Source organism: Oreochromis aureus, linkage group 9, assembly GCF_013358895.1.
Source record: "Oreochromis aureus strain Israel breed Guangdong linkage group 9, ZZ_aureus, whole genome shotgun sequence".
NCBI lineage: Eukaryota > Metazoa > Chordata > Actinopteri > Cichliformes > Cichlidae > Oreochromis > Oreochromis aureus.
The window spans coordinates 30,515,810-30,529,177 of record NC_052950.1 but is presented as its reverse complement, the minus strand read 5'-3'; the positions used below and the strand labels follow the sequence as shown (position 1 = coordinate 30,529,177).

At 42.6% G+C, this 13,368-nt stretch overlaps 1 long non-coding RNA gene across 1 annotated transcript; it reads right to left on the bottom strand.

The window, feature by feature from the left end:
- Window positions 1-3,462: 3,462 nt before the first annotated feature.
- Window positions 3,463-12,606, bottom strand: LOC120441912. The gene is made up of 3 exons (XR_005614373.1): window positions 12,275-12,606; window positions 4,277-4,871; window positions 3,463-3,951 (listed from the first exon to the last, which is right to left on the bottom strand). It is a non-coding gene; the product is annotated as an uncharacterized LOC120441912 (long non-coding RNA).
- Between the last annotated feature and the right edge of the window lie 762 nt (window positions 12,607-13,368).

Genomic DNA, 13,368 nt, shown 5'->3' with positions numbered 1-13,368 from the left:
ACTTTTGTTTCATAGCAGCCACAGGATGGCACCAGAGTCCAGGAAAAAAAACAAAGTTTAAAATCTGTTTTTCTTCACACCCCTTCACGCTCTTCTTTATGTTTACATCCAAAATGTAATTTAAGGTTCCCACAGTTCCCACGGACAAACAAATCTAACTAAAATCTGCAGTGATGAACGAGCAGAGAACCCAACCCCAAATCCTCCAATCATGTACACCTGACATCAGAGCGGTGACAATGAACAGACCAACCAAGTTTTTTTTGTCTTTTTTTCACGGATTAGAGCTGAAAGAAGAAATTCTTCTTGCTGGGAGCTATTTTCAGAAGCAGATTACATACTGCACTAAAGATTTCTTGCAGGTAGAAGGCTGGATTAACTCAAAAATAAACTACACTGCATGTGTTCATTGTAATAAGACAACGTGACCACTGACTGAGCCCACTGACACAGACTGCCTAAACAAATAGTCCGTGTTTATTTCCAAGAAACCTTTTGACATAACCTCAAAAAAGCGTGAGCTGGCAGTGGACTCCATAATTGGTCATAATGGCTCATTACCTGTGTGGACTCAGACTGTGGAGGCAATAGTAGATACAAAGAGTCAGCCACGTTGTTCAGCACAGAACTTACGGAGCATCAAAACTGCACACATTCCCTTTATCATGATGGCTCGTTTGAAATTTATTTAAAATACGTTTTGAGTTAAAGTTTAATTTTCTGAGTTAAACTCTGCTACACCTGACCGTGTAAAATCTGACATTAAAAAGCTGAAATTACTCAGGTGTTAAAGATTATTTTTCAAAAATAATTATCTAATAATTATCTAATAGAGGCAGTATCTTGGTTACATCTCTTGGATGAATGGATGACAGGGTGCTACAGCAGAGGCTTTCACCTGATTAATGTCAGATATTCATGGACTCATGCAGGGCTTAATTTTTACTGAAAGAATGTTAAATATCCAAATCCAGCTGTGTGGGTCTTTGTGCTGTCACTGTGAAATGTGGACTGTGCACCCCGCAGCTATGCAGGAGTTTCTTAAAGTGTCGCTTCAGAGACGTCTATAGCTTGGACACATAGTATTTGCACACTGTTATAATGATTATTTCTTTGCATCTCTGCAGTGTTTTATGGTTAAATAAGAATCAAGTGAAAAACCCTTGAAATTGATCCAGTGGTTTGTGGTTAAAAAATAGCAGTTTTATAAGCTGAGGTTGTCCATTTTCTGACTTTCTTTATATTCTGATAATTTGTAACAATCTGGAGTGCAAGAAGAATTGTGAAGTAATTTTAAAATATTGTTCCTAATTTGGGAACAACACCAGCTGCTTCCATGTCTTGCATTAATATTTTAAGAACTTCTCTGCTTATTGACAATTGTTCCTCAGATAATTATATTATCTCTATTTGTACGATATGAGGAAGGGAAAAACAGGGCACCTTTTTGGAAGTCCTGAAACACTTATGTAATTATTTATTGTTGCAAAATAGATGCATTATACTCTGTGCTTTTTCAAAGACAATGAAACTTGGGGTTCAAATGAAAGCACTGGGGTGTAACATTATTGGAGATTATTATGAAGATATTAACAAACTGTAAAGATATAAGTGCTTTGAAATCTATATATAAATTTGGATGCACAGAAATGCCTGAATGCAGTGGAATAAAGGAATAAAAAGATTTCAGATGATAAATTCAGGGGTCCGTCTAGCCATCCATCCATTTTAATATGAATTAAAATAGAGTCATGCAAGGTTCAAATGCAACGTCGAGAATAAAACACAGTGAGACATGGTCAAAGAAAGACACTCTATAAGAAGTCCCACGATATGAGCAACTGTATGTGTTAGGTCTAATTGTTGAATGTTGCCATTGTGTTTCTTAAATTTGTACAGTCTTAGTTCAAGCAGTATTATCAAAGCCATTCCTTTGATCCTGAGCACCTCTAACCACTTTGTGTTGGTGGAGGTTTTATTGTAGATACATCCTATCTGAAAGATCTGTTTGTTGTGTTGTAAGCTTCCTGCTTTTATGACCCTTTTGGTCAGCAGGTCACACAAACGGACCCCCAAAACACACACACACACACTCCTACTTACATATAAAAGTTCACACATATACATACAATGCCTTAGAACCATGTGGGCATTGCTTTGCTGTGTTTTGTGTGAACTGTCTCTCAATAAAAAGGCAGTGAGAGGAGGCCATCGTCGGGGTCATTCGTGATGAGCTAAGATACCAACGAGGCCTCCCTTGCATAAGTAATCGATCGATCGACTGTCTTGTTTTCTTTCATGATGAATAAGTCTCTAGAACTAGCGGGGTTTGTGGGAACAGACCCAACAGTATGTAAGGAGATACTGTAGCAGAAAGGCAGCTTCACATCTTCACCATGTTGGCGATGACTGGAACAAAAAACAGACAAACAAGAGCTTTAAGCTTTTCTGTAAATACTTTTCATGTGTTGTGTGTTTGCACGTATCTTTTATCTTCTTTACTGTCAGACAGTTAAACACCAGCGAGGCTGCAGCTGAAAGAACAAACGAGAAATGTCTTTTAAACATTACTTTAATGAAATGCTCAATCATGATGAATCAGATTCTCCTGCGTCTTAAGAAAGTAAAAATAAACTAAAAGTAAACTTAATGAAAGTTAAAAACAGGTGAAAACTAGCGTATGTGGATAAATCTGGTATATTTACACGATGAATTCAATACAGATTCATATCTGACTCTGCTGCTTTGTCAACAGCAGCTGTGTTGCTTCCAGTCAGTATCACGTGCTGAGCTCTTGTGCCCTCCTCCTCCTTTGCATCCTTTCAACATTTTCATGTACAAAAATGTTGATGCACAAAATCTGCCATAAAAATCCTCATACAACAATATTGTTTTTGCTTCTTTTTCATAAATGACTCATCATCATCATAATCATCTTTGTTTAGATGCAAGAAGAATCATATAGAAATGAAGAACAGCTCCAAGCCTCTCTTTGAAAGAACTAAAAACCTTTATTCTCATGGTCCAATCATGAGTGAACTCCCCGATGAAGCCTTGTGTGCTAAAACATGTCAGAGTTTTAAAGGTTAAACATGAGTTTCCAAAACGTTTTGCTGGAGAACAATGAACTATTTGACTGAGTTTCAATTATTTACAGACGAGCAAAACCAGGACAGAGAAAAAGGACAAAACTGACTCAGTAAAACGACAGAAAATAAGATCCCATGTAAATCTGTATTATGTAGAAGTTCAGCCCAGCAACCAGTTCAGTTCAACACAAGTTTAAATGATTCTATCTGAACTCTGTGGAGCCTGATCTCAAGCTTTTTGAGTCTGACACTGAAACCAGAGGATCTTTCTGTCTCTTCAGATTCACTGTGATGGGAGTGATTTCAGCCCTGAGTGATCACGCTGATGTTTGCACAGAGCAGACAATGAGGTGAATGTTTGGGCACATTGGTAACAGTGAAACAGTTTATTAGTAACGTGGGATCGTTTGTGTTTGGAGTATGAACTGAGATTCCTGAAGCTCTTGTCACACTGGTCACAGCTGTAGTTTCCTTCCATGTGTGTACGTTCATGATTGTTACGACCATTTGAGTGTGAGAAGCTTTTGTCACAGTGTCTGCACTTGTATGGTTTCTCTCCTGTGTGGACTCGTTTGTGTCTTTTAAGGTCACTTGCAGTGGTGAAGGATGACCCACACTGATCACAAAGGTGCTTTTTAACCCCACTGTGAATCAGTTCATGTTTTTTTAAGTCACGTGATGTGGTGAAGCTTCTCCCACATTCTTTGCAGTATTTCAGTTTGTCTCCAGTGTGTCTATGTTGATGTCTTTTTAGGTCCGCTTTCCAACTGAAAGTTTTTCCACAGAGGTCACAACAAAAGTTTTTCCCACCACCACAGTGATGACAGGGTTGAGAACTGGATCCATCTGTGTCGCTCTGCTTCTAAACAAAGACACAAAGACAGTGTAAGTCAGTCCTTCAACACTTTTATCCTGAACGTCGCCTGAAATAAAGAGCATCTCTGCAGACGTCCAATTACATTTTACTGTTTCAGTTAACACACTCAGTTTACTGGGCTGCAATAACTACAATACTACCACCATAATACTACAGTAATACTAAAATCATAACTGACATGAAAATCTGAATAATCACTCAGAGCTGCTTTTCCATGCAGTAGAATTGCTAACATGCTAACACAGTTTAATGAGCAGAGTTGTTCCAAACAGTCAGGCTAAAATGACAAGATAACAATATAAATACATACCTCACAGTAACTGCACTTGTAGAGTCTCTTTCTGGTGTGGATCTGTTGGTGTTCTCTCAGGTGACGTGGAGATTTAAAAGTCTTCTCACACAGGCCACATTGATAAGGTCGTCCCTCAGTGTGGGTAAACATGTGTTCTTGTAACTGTGCGTCTCTTATAAACTCTTTGCCACACTGTTCACAGCAGTACACAACATGTCTGGTGTGAATGCGTAGGTGTGTATTTCGGTGCCCTCTCCGGCTGAAAGTTTTTCCACAGATGTCAGCTGTATGCCTTAATTCCAGAGTGGGTAACTAGATGACTCTGTAAGCTGCTACTGTGAGTAAAAGCTCTGCCACACTGATCACAGCTGTACGCTTTAACTCCACTGTGGATGAGTTGGTGTTTTTTTAGGGAACCCTTCCAGGAAAAAGACTTTCCACACAAGTCACAGCTGAACGGTCTCTCTCCAGTGTGGATGACCTGATGACGTTTTAGATTAGCCTTCTCAGTAAAATCCTTCCCACACTCATCACAGGTGTGTTTTTTCTCTCCCTTTCTTCTGTGAGGTTTGTCGGCCTCCTGAGAGCGCCGACTTCTCGCTCCATGTTGGTCCTGCAGTGACAGAGATACAAACAGAGGCAGTGAGTGAAATGCAGTCGTGGAACAAACTCAACCTTCAAACTCCCTCCATTAACACTAGTTTTAAACCTGAAGGTGGAGTGTGGCACCAAACACCTTAAAGGTCTCTTATCCCCACCTGCTGGTAGTTCTAACACATTACATCCAACCTGGTGTTAAAAATAATTCATGACTGTTCCAACACCAAAATCAAGCCCATCCCTCTTGATTGTACACACACACACACACACACACACACACACACACACAGAGTTGTTGTTTCTAATACATATTTCTATAATTTTTATAGATTTATACATAATTATTCAGTGATAATAAATCCTATGTTTGTTTATTTATTTATTCAAAAGGAACCCCATTAGCTTCCACAACAGATGTTGCTCATCTTCCGTCAAATACAATCACATAAAATATTATACAATAAAGTGAATTCAAGATATCCACATAATTTGGCTCTTACATCCACAGTGAGGTTTCACAATTAAAATATAAACAATCAAAAAAACAATAATAACAATAATAATATTATCAATAACATTGAGACACATTACACAAATATCAAAAACAAATCATCTCTTACAATATTTACAACAACTAAAAGTTCTGTAAATCGGCTTTTAAATGTTCACTGGAGTTTTGAATAGTTGCTAATTCTCTGATTGTATAAGGCAATTTATTCCATTTGAAAGTTGCTCTAAATATAACAGTTTTACAAAATGTTACTTTTAACTCGAGGATTTACTAAATTGCAGTTTGTTGAAAATCGTGTAATATCATTATGTATTTCATCTGGATACTGCAGCTGAGCAGAAATAAATGTGGTGTGTTTAACAGAATTGCGTTCTTTATAACTACAAGTAAGCCATAGAATATTTGAGCCTGTACAGGAAGCCAAGAAAGTTGATAATGCATTTTATCGATATTAGTATTAGAGATGGCACGATGCCACTTTTTAATGTCCAATACCGATTCCGATATCATATGGATATCTGCCGATACCGATATGAATCCAATATAGCGTTTTTTGTAATCAATACAACTGCTTTTTAAATAAATATCTTGCTGCATTTTGTATAAGTTCATACTCAAGTTTTAAAAACAAGACACTAAAGCTATTCTGTTATACCAAATGAGCCCTTTCCTCTACTCCCTCTTCACCCACGACTGCAGACCTGCCGATGGTTCTGACACCATCATTAAGTTTGCAGATGACACCACGGTGATTGGCCTCATCAGTGACAACGATGAGGCCGCCTACAGGGAGGAGGTGGATCGTCTGGCTGAGTGGTGCGACACAAACAACCTGCTGCTTAACACCGAGAAGACCAAGGAGCTCATCGTGGACTACAGGAGGAATGCTGACCCACATCCACCCGTCTACATTAAGGGGACGGCTGTGGAGCGTGTGAGCAGCTTCAAGTTCCTTGGAGTCCACATCTCCGAGGATCTCATCTGGACGACCAACTGCTCCAAGCTGGTCAAGAAGGCTCACCAGCGCCTCTTCTTCCTGAGGACTCTGAGGAAGAACCACCTGTCCTCAGACATCCTGGTGAACTTCTATCGCTGCACCATTGAGAGCATCCTGACCAACTGTATAACAGTCTGGTACGGGAACTGCTCCGCCTCGGACCGGAAGGCGTTGCAGAGGATTGTGAAAACTGCCCAGCGCATCGCTGGAGCACCACTTCCTGCCATAAAGGACATCTACAGGAAGCGGTGTCTGAAAAGGGCTGGGAAAATCATCAAAGACCCCAGTCACCCATCACATGGACTCTTCACCCTCCTGCCCTCTGGGAGGCGCTACAGGAGCCTCTGAACTAAGACCACCAGGTACCGGAACAGCTTCTTCCCCACAGCTGTCAGACTTCTGAACTCTGCCTCCTGACATCTGACCCACGTTAAACTCATGGACTGAACATACACACACCCACAACCACCTACACACACACACACACACACAATGGACAACTGAAATAACAAAGAAAAGTACTTTTTGTGCCTCCCTTTTCTTGTTAATGCCCTACCTGCCCCCTGGCAAAGCTTTGCTAGAGCCGCCCCTGCACAGTTACCAGCTGTCAGCTACTTAGAAAACATGAGAGAAGAAGAGGCAGCTGCAGCTTAAGGACACAGACTAACTCCAGAGTCTTGTTTTCCCCATTCTAGCTGAAGTACGGGACAAATCGTTTCCTTTTCGCCTCAGTATGGAAAAGATTAAGATTAAAAATGCTGCGGTTTGGAAGCATGTAGTGAGGCTCCAAATGCTCCACCAGTTCGCCGACAGGTCTCGCAGACAACAGCCGCTCTATCGAGTGACACATACTTCTCTGATAAGCAAAGCTGGGTTACGCCAAGTAGGGCATTTTGTGAGGCGACGATCGGTCCATTTTTAATTAGTATAGTATGAACATCTAATCTGGACGCCTTATTCTGGACTAACTGAAGTCTGTTAAGATCTGTCTTATTAGCTGCTGACCAAATGATTGAACAATACTCCAGATGAGACATTACTAGTGCATTAATGACATCTTTCATAATTGAAGAAGTGATACAGAAAGAGCATTTCATAGCCATAGCTATGCCTTGTCCCGTTTTCTTAATAACAGAGTCGATGTACTGAGACCATGAAAGGTGGTGATTTATGGTAACGCCGAGTAGTTTAATCTGGGTGACGTGTTCTAACACTGGCTATGGAAAGACTCAGTTGTGGGCTGTTGACTAATCTGCTTCTAATTAACATACGGTAGATTTGGATTTAGATACATTTAAAATCATGTTGTTTTTACTTACAGTGTGTGAATGTGTGTGTGAATGGGTGAACGACTGGATATGTAAAGCGCTTTGGGGTCCTTAGGGACTAGAAAAGCGCTATATAAATACAGGCCATTTACCATTTACCATATCCAGTCAAACACATTCAGCAAATTTTGTTGTGACATGCTGGTCAATTCAGAGTTGTCACTGGCTGAATAAAACATGGTGGAATCATTGGCATACCCAAGATTAAGCCAAGACATATTGCAGACCGTTTGCGAAAACTGAATAGAGAAGTGAGGCAGCTGCCTTGGGGTAGACCACAGTTCATGTCGCAGTCCTCGGAGAAATAAACATTATAATAAACCTTTTGCCGTCTTCCAGACAAATAACTTTTCATCGAGCACAGAGCAGCTGGTGAAAATCAATAACATTTTAGTTTATCAATCAAAAGATCAAAATTTATCAAATCAAATGCAGGACTAAAGTCCAAGAATACCACTTTCCCATCATCTAGATGTTTATACCATATATTATCTGTCATATGAATTAGAGCTGAGCTGGTAAAACGACCAGCTTGGTTCTGTTAAAGTGAATTGTTAAATGTTGTCATTTTTATGCTACCATCTCTACATTGTTTTAACTCTGTGGTGAAAGGAATTTCTTTGGGGGGGGGGGGCTAATGAGATTCGAAGTGCGTTTCTGAGATACCGACGAGGCCTCCCTTGCAAGTAAATCGATCGATCGCTGTTGTCTTGTTTTTCTTTCACGGAATAAGTCCTGGAGACAGCAGGGTCTGAGTTTAGACCCAACAGGTTCAGTGAAGAAAAATGTCTGATTGTAACCTGAGGGTTTTTTACATTAAGAAAAAGGCACCAAACTAGAGATGGCCTGATCAGATGTTACGTATCGGTATCGGTCCGATACTGACGTAAATTATTAACAGGGCGTTGTTGGAATGCTACTACGCAAGTAACCCTAGCGGAAGGGGTTACATGAATAGGATGAGGGACCTATGGATTCTTGATACCCAACATCCACAATGACGGCGAAAACAACTAGTAGCTCAGTGTTCCAACATTCGAAGAAGGGACTGCTATCACAGCTAGAGATTGACGAGGTACAACATAAATGCTACGGCAAGGAGGAGTCAGGGCGCCAGGTCAGGGGGAGATATCATCACCCCACCGAGATTGGGTACAAAGCCCCAAGTGCGATAGGAGAAGGATCGTTGAGTGCGAGAGGAACTGACCTGAAAGATAGGATCATGGCCAAGCTTGAATCCTGGATCCCCGTAGCCGGTTACCAAGATTACGTGAAGTACCCTCAGAAGGTCTGCTAGATGATGTTAATGCAGCACTACGGATGATACCTACAACCACGATTACCGACACTAACAAGCTGATCTACACTACGGCAGCAGTGATCAGTGAGATGCTTGGCTACAAGTTGAACAGCCACAAGGGGCAGTACCCTCCATGGAGAAGGAGGCTAGAGGGCAAGATCAAAGTAGCACTAACGGAGTTGCAGAAAGGCGCGACAAAGAAGGTGCATAAGAAATACAGCAAGCTGTCCATACCTGAGGCCTTGGAAACTGCCAAGCAAAGACTCACAGCCTTGGCCAGCCGCTTGAGGAGGTACACCAGAGAGATCGAAGGCAGGAGAATAAACCAGCTGTCCTCCACAGAACCAGCAAAGGTGTACTCTCAGTGGCAAGGGAACAATAAGAGAACAGCACCACCAAGGCTGGAGACGGAGCAATACTGGAAGAGCATATGGGAGAAGCAACCCATAACGGCAATGCTCAGTGGCTAGTGGATCTGAGGGCAGACCACAGCAACCTCCCTGAACAGGGTCCAGTAACCATCACAGTGGCAGATATCGAAGAAAGGGTCTCCAGTATGAAGAGTTGGACAGCACCAGGGCCCGACATGGTTCACGCCTACTGGCTGAAGAAGCTGACTGCACTCCACGAGCGTCTGGCAGCACAGATGAACCAGCTCCTAGTTAACGAGAGACACCCGGAATGGCTAACCGAAGGTCGGACGGTCCTGATCCCCAAGGACCCCAAGAAGGGACCGGTCCCATCCAACTACCGACCAATTACCTGCCTCAGTACTGCATGGAAGCTCCTGTCAGGCATCATATCGGCTAAGATGAACAGGCACATGGGTCAATACATGAGCGGGGCACAGAAAGGGATTGGCAAGAATACCAGAGGCGCAAAACACCAGCTACTGGTAGACAGAACAGTCAGCCGAGACTGCAAGACCAGACTGACCAACCTGTGCACTGCCTGGATTGATTACAAGAAGGCCTATGACTCAATGCCCCACAGCTGGATACTGGAATGCCTAGAATTGTACAAGATCAACAGGACCCTAAGAGCCTTCATCAGGAACTCAATGGGGATGTGGCGTACAACACTAGAGGCCAACTCCAAGCCCATAGCACAAGTCACCATCAAGTGCGGGATTTACCAAGGAGATGCTCTGTCCCCACTGCTGTTCTGCATAGGCCTGAACCCCCTCAGTGAGATCATTAACAAGACTGGCTACGGATACTGACTACGGAACAGAGCAGTTGTCAGCCACCTCCTGTACATGGATGACATCAAGCTGTATGCCAAGAGTGAACGAGACATCGATTCACTGATCCACACTACCAGGCTATACAGCAATGACATTGGAATGTCGTTCGGACTGGAGAAATGTAGTCGGATGGTAACAAAGAGAGGGAAGGTAGTCAGAACTGAGGGGATTGAACTACCAGAAGGCAACATTGCAGACATAGAGGACAGTTACAAGTACCTGGGGATCCCGCAGGCAAATGGGAACCATGAAGAGGCCGCTAGAAAGGCTGCAACCACCAAATACCTGCAGAGGGTCAGGCAAGTCAGCTGAACAGTAAGAACAAGATCCGGGCCATCAACACCTACGCCCTGCCCGTGATCAGGTACCCTGCTGGGGTAATAGGCTAGCCAAAGGAGGAGCTAGAAGCCACTGACATCAAGACAAGAAAGCTCCTGACCATGCATGGAGGGTTTCACCCCAAGTCCAGCACCCTGAGGCTGTATGCTAAGCGGAAGGAAGGGGGCCGGGGACTGGTGAGTTTCAGCACCACAGTCCAGGATGAGACAACGAACATCCAAGAATACATTGGGAAGATGGCCCCAACTGACCGAGTGCTCAGTGAATATCTCAGGCAGCAGAAACCCAAGAAAGAGGAGGGAGACGAGGAACCATCATGGAAGGACAGGCCCCTGCACGGTATGTACCACTGGCAGATAGAGGAGGTGGATGATATCCAGAAATCCTACCAGTGGCTGGACTGAAAGACAGCACGGAGGCACTAATCATGGCAGCACAAGAACAAGCTCTGAGTACAAGATCCATAGAGGCTGGGGTCTATCACACCAGGCAAGACCCCAGGTGCAGGCTGTGTAAAGATGCCCCAGAGACAATCCAGCACATAACAGCAGGGTGCAAGATGCTAGCAGGCAAGGCATACATGGAACATACATAACCAAGTGGCCGGCATAGTGTACAGGAACATCTGTGCTGAGTATAACCTGGAAGTCCCAAGGTCAAAATGGGAGATGCCCCCAAGGGTGGTGGAGAATGACCGAGCTAAGATCCTGTGGGACTTCCAGATACAGATGGACAAAATGGTGGTGGCTAACCAACCGGACATAGTGGTGGTAGACAAACAGAAGAAGACGGCCGTAGTGATCGATGTAGCGGTTCCGAATGACAGCAATATCAGGAAGAAGGAACACGAGAAGCTGGAGAAATACCAAGGGCTCAGAGAAGAGCTCGAGAGGATGTGGAGGGTGAAGGTAACGGTGGTCCCCGTGGTAATCGGAGCACTAGGTGCGGTGACTCCCAAGCTAGGCGAGTGGCTCCAGCAGATCCCGGGAACAACATTGGACATCTCTGTCCAGAAGAGCGCAGTCCTGGGAACAGCTAAGATACTGCGCAGGACCCTCAAGCTCCCAGGCCTCTGGTAGAGGACCCGAGCTTGAAGGATAAACCACCCGCAGGGGCGTGCTGGGTTTTTTTTTTTTTTTATATATACACATATGTATGTGTGTGTGTGTGTGTGTGTGTGTGTGTGTGTGTGTGTGTGTGTGTGTGTTGTATAAAGATAGAATGTTGGCAAGTATGTGTATGTGGTGTTAAATAGGCAAATACTACTGCGCTATGAATATCGCTCGTAAGGGTGAAACTCATTGTGAAACGTTTGAGAACCACTGCTACAGAACAATGGAGATTTCCGTTATATGGTAACACCCTCAAATCATGTGACGCCCAGAATTGTACAATACTGATGCTTGAGAGCGGCAAGCAGTGATACAAGTATGTGTAGAGTGTTGAGCGCGTGATCAGTGGTGAGAAAAACAACTCACTAAACTTGACCTTTCTATACTCGTGGCTCACTTGCACTTCTAAACTATTCGTTTGCACACTTACACACACCCAGCTGCTGTTTCCTGTTTTGCTACACTCTGGAGAGCCTCGCCTTTAACGGTCTTCTCTCACAGAGAGCAACAGAAAACTTCATTCAGAAAACTTCGAAAAACTCGAGATTGACTGAACTCAGTTCAAAGTTACCTTGACACCAACCTTTAGATGTGAGAGGTAGTGATGGTCCGCTTGAAGCTGACGCTCCGGTGCGTGTGTCAAAAAGATCAACACGCTACTTCAGAAGCACTGTGTCGAGGCTTGATTCGTTTGGCCAGAGTCACGTGATTAGTGACGTCTGAAGCTTCATTTAGAACGTACTTTATTTTTCTTTTTTTAAAGTTTGACGAGCATCTTGACTTTTGGACTTTGGATATTAACAGTCCTGGGTATGTGACTTCTTGTTTAACAGAAATGTTACAGACAGCATTTGCAGTGCAGTCTTTAATTGCTAGAAATTCATATTTTTTAGATTTAGACATAAACCAGATGCCTCAGAGAAATCACTAATAACACTAAGGGCTAGACGGATTTGATTTGCATTCTTCAAGAAGAGTGGTGTCATCAGCTAGCTGGCTGATGATGAGCTCCTTATCAGCTATGGTGATTCCTTGTATAACAGGTCAAATCTTAGGGTGGAGTCTTAATCATTTTAATTGAGCTATTGCCATTCGTGTACAAGGTTTTCAAGCTTTACAGAAAAATTATCCAAAGCCAAATTTCTTAAAAGAGTGGAAAATAAATTGATGTTCAATTGTATCAAAGGCCTTTTAAAAATCCAGGAAGAGAATGAAGCTATTGTCAGATACCAAATCAGAGTAATCAAGTAGATCTAAAACCAGTCTAATGTTATTAGAAATGTGTCTATTTCTCATTAAGCCTGATTGTGTCTCATCGATAATTGTATCCAAGAACTCTTTAATTCTGTTAGCAAGTACTAAAGCCATAATCTCATAGTCATTATTGAGCAGACAGATGGGTCTCCAATTATCAATAAGAAGTAAGTCTTTGTTTGGCTTTGGAATAAGTGTGTTAAGAGATTTTTTAGGATTTTTATTATGTTATGCTTAAAAGTACATTTCATTATCTAGATGTGTTTGCTCTTTCAGTGTTCAGCTTAAATGGGGAAGTTACACTTAAATGGGGAAGTGCAGACTCAACAGGAAGCCTGCACGCAGCACAGTTCTATTTTATCTCTTCCTGTACGTCTATGAAAAAGCTATGAATAAAGGCTGCTTTTACTGCAGGGCGCGAGT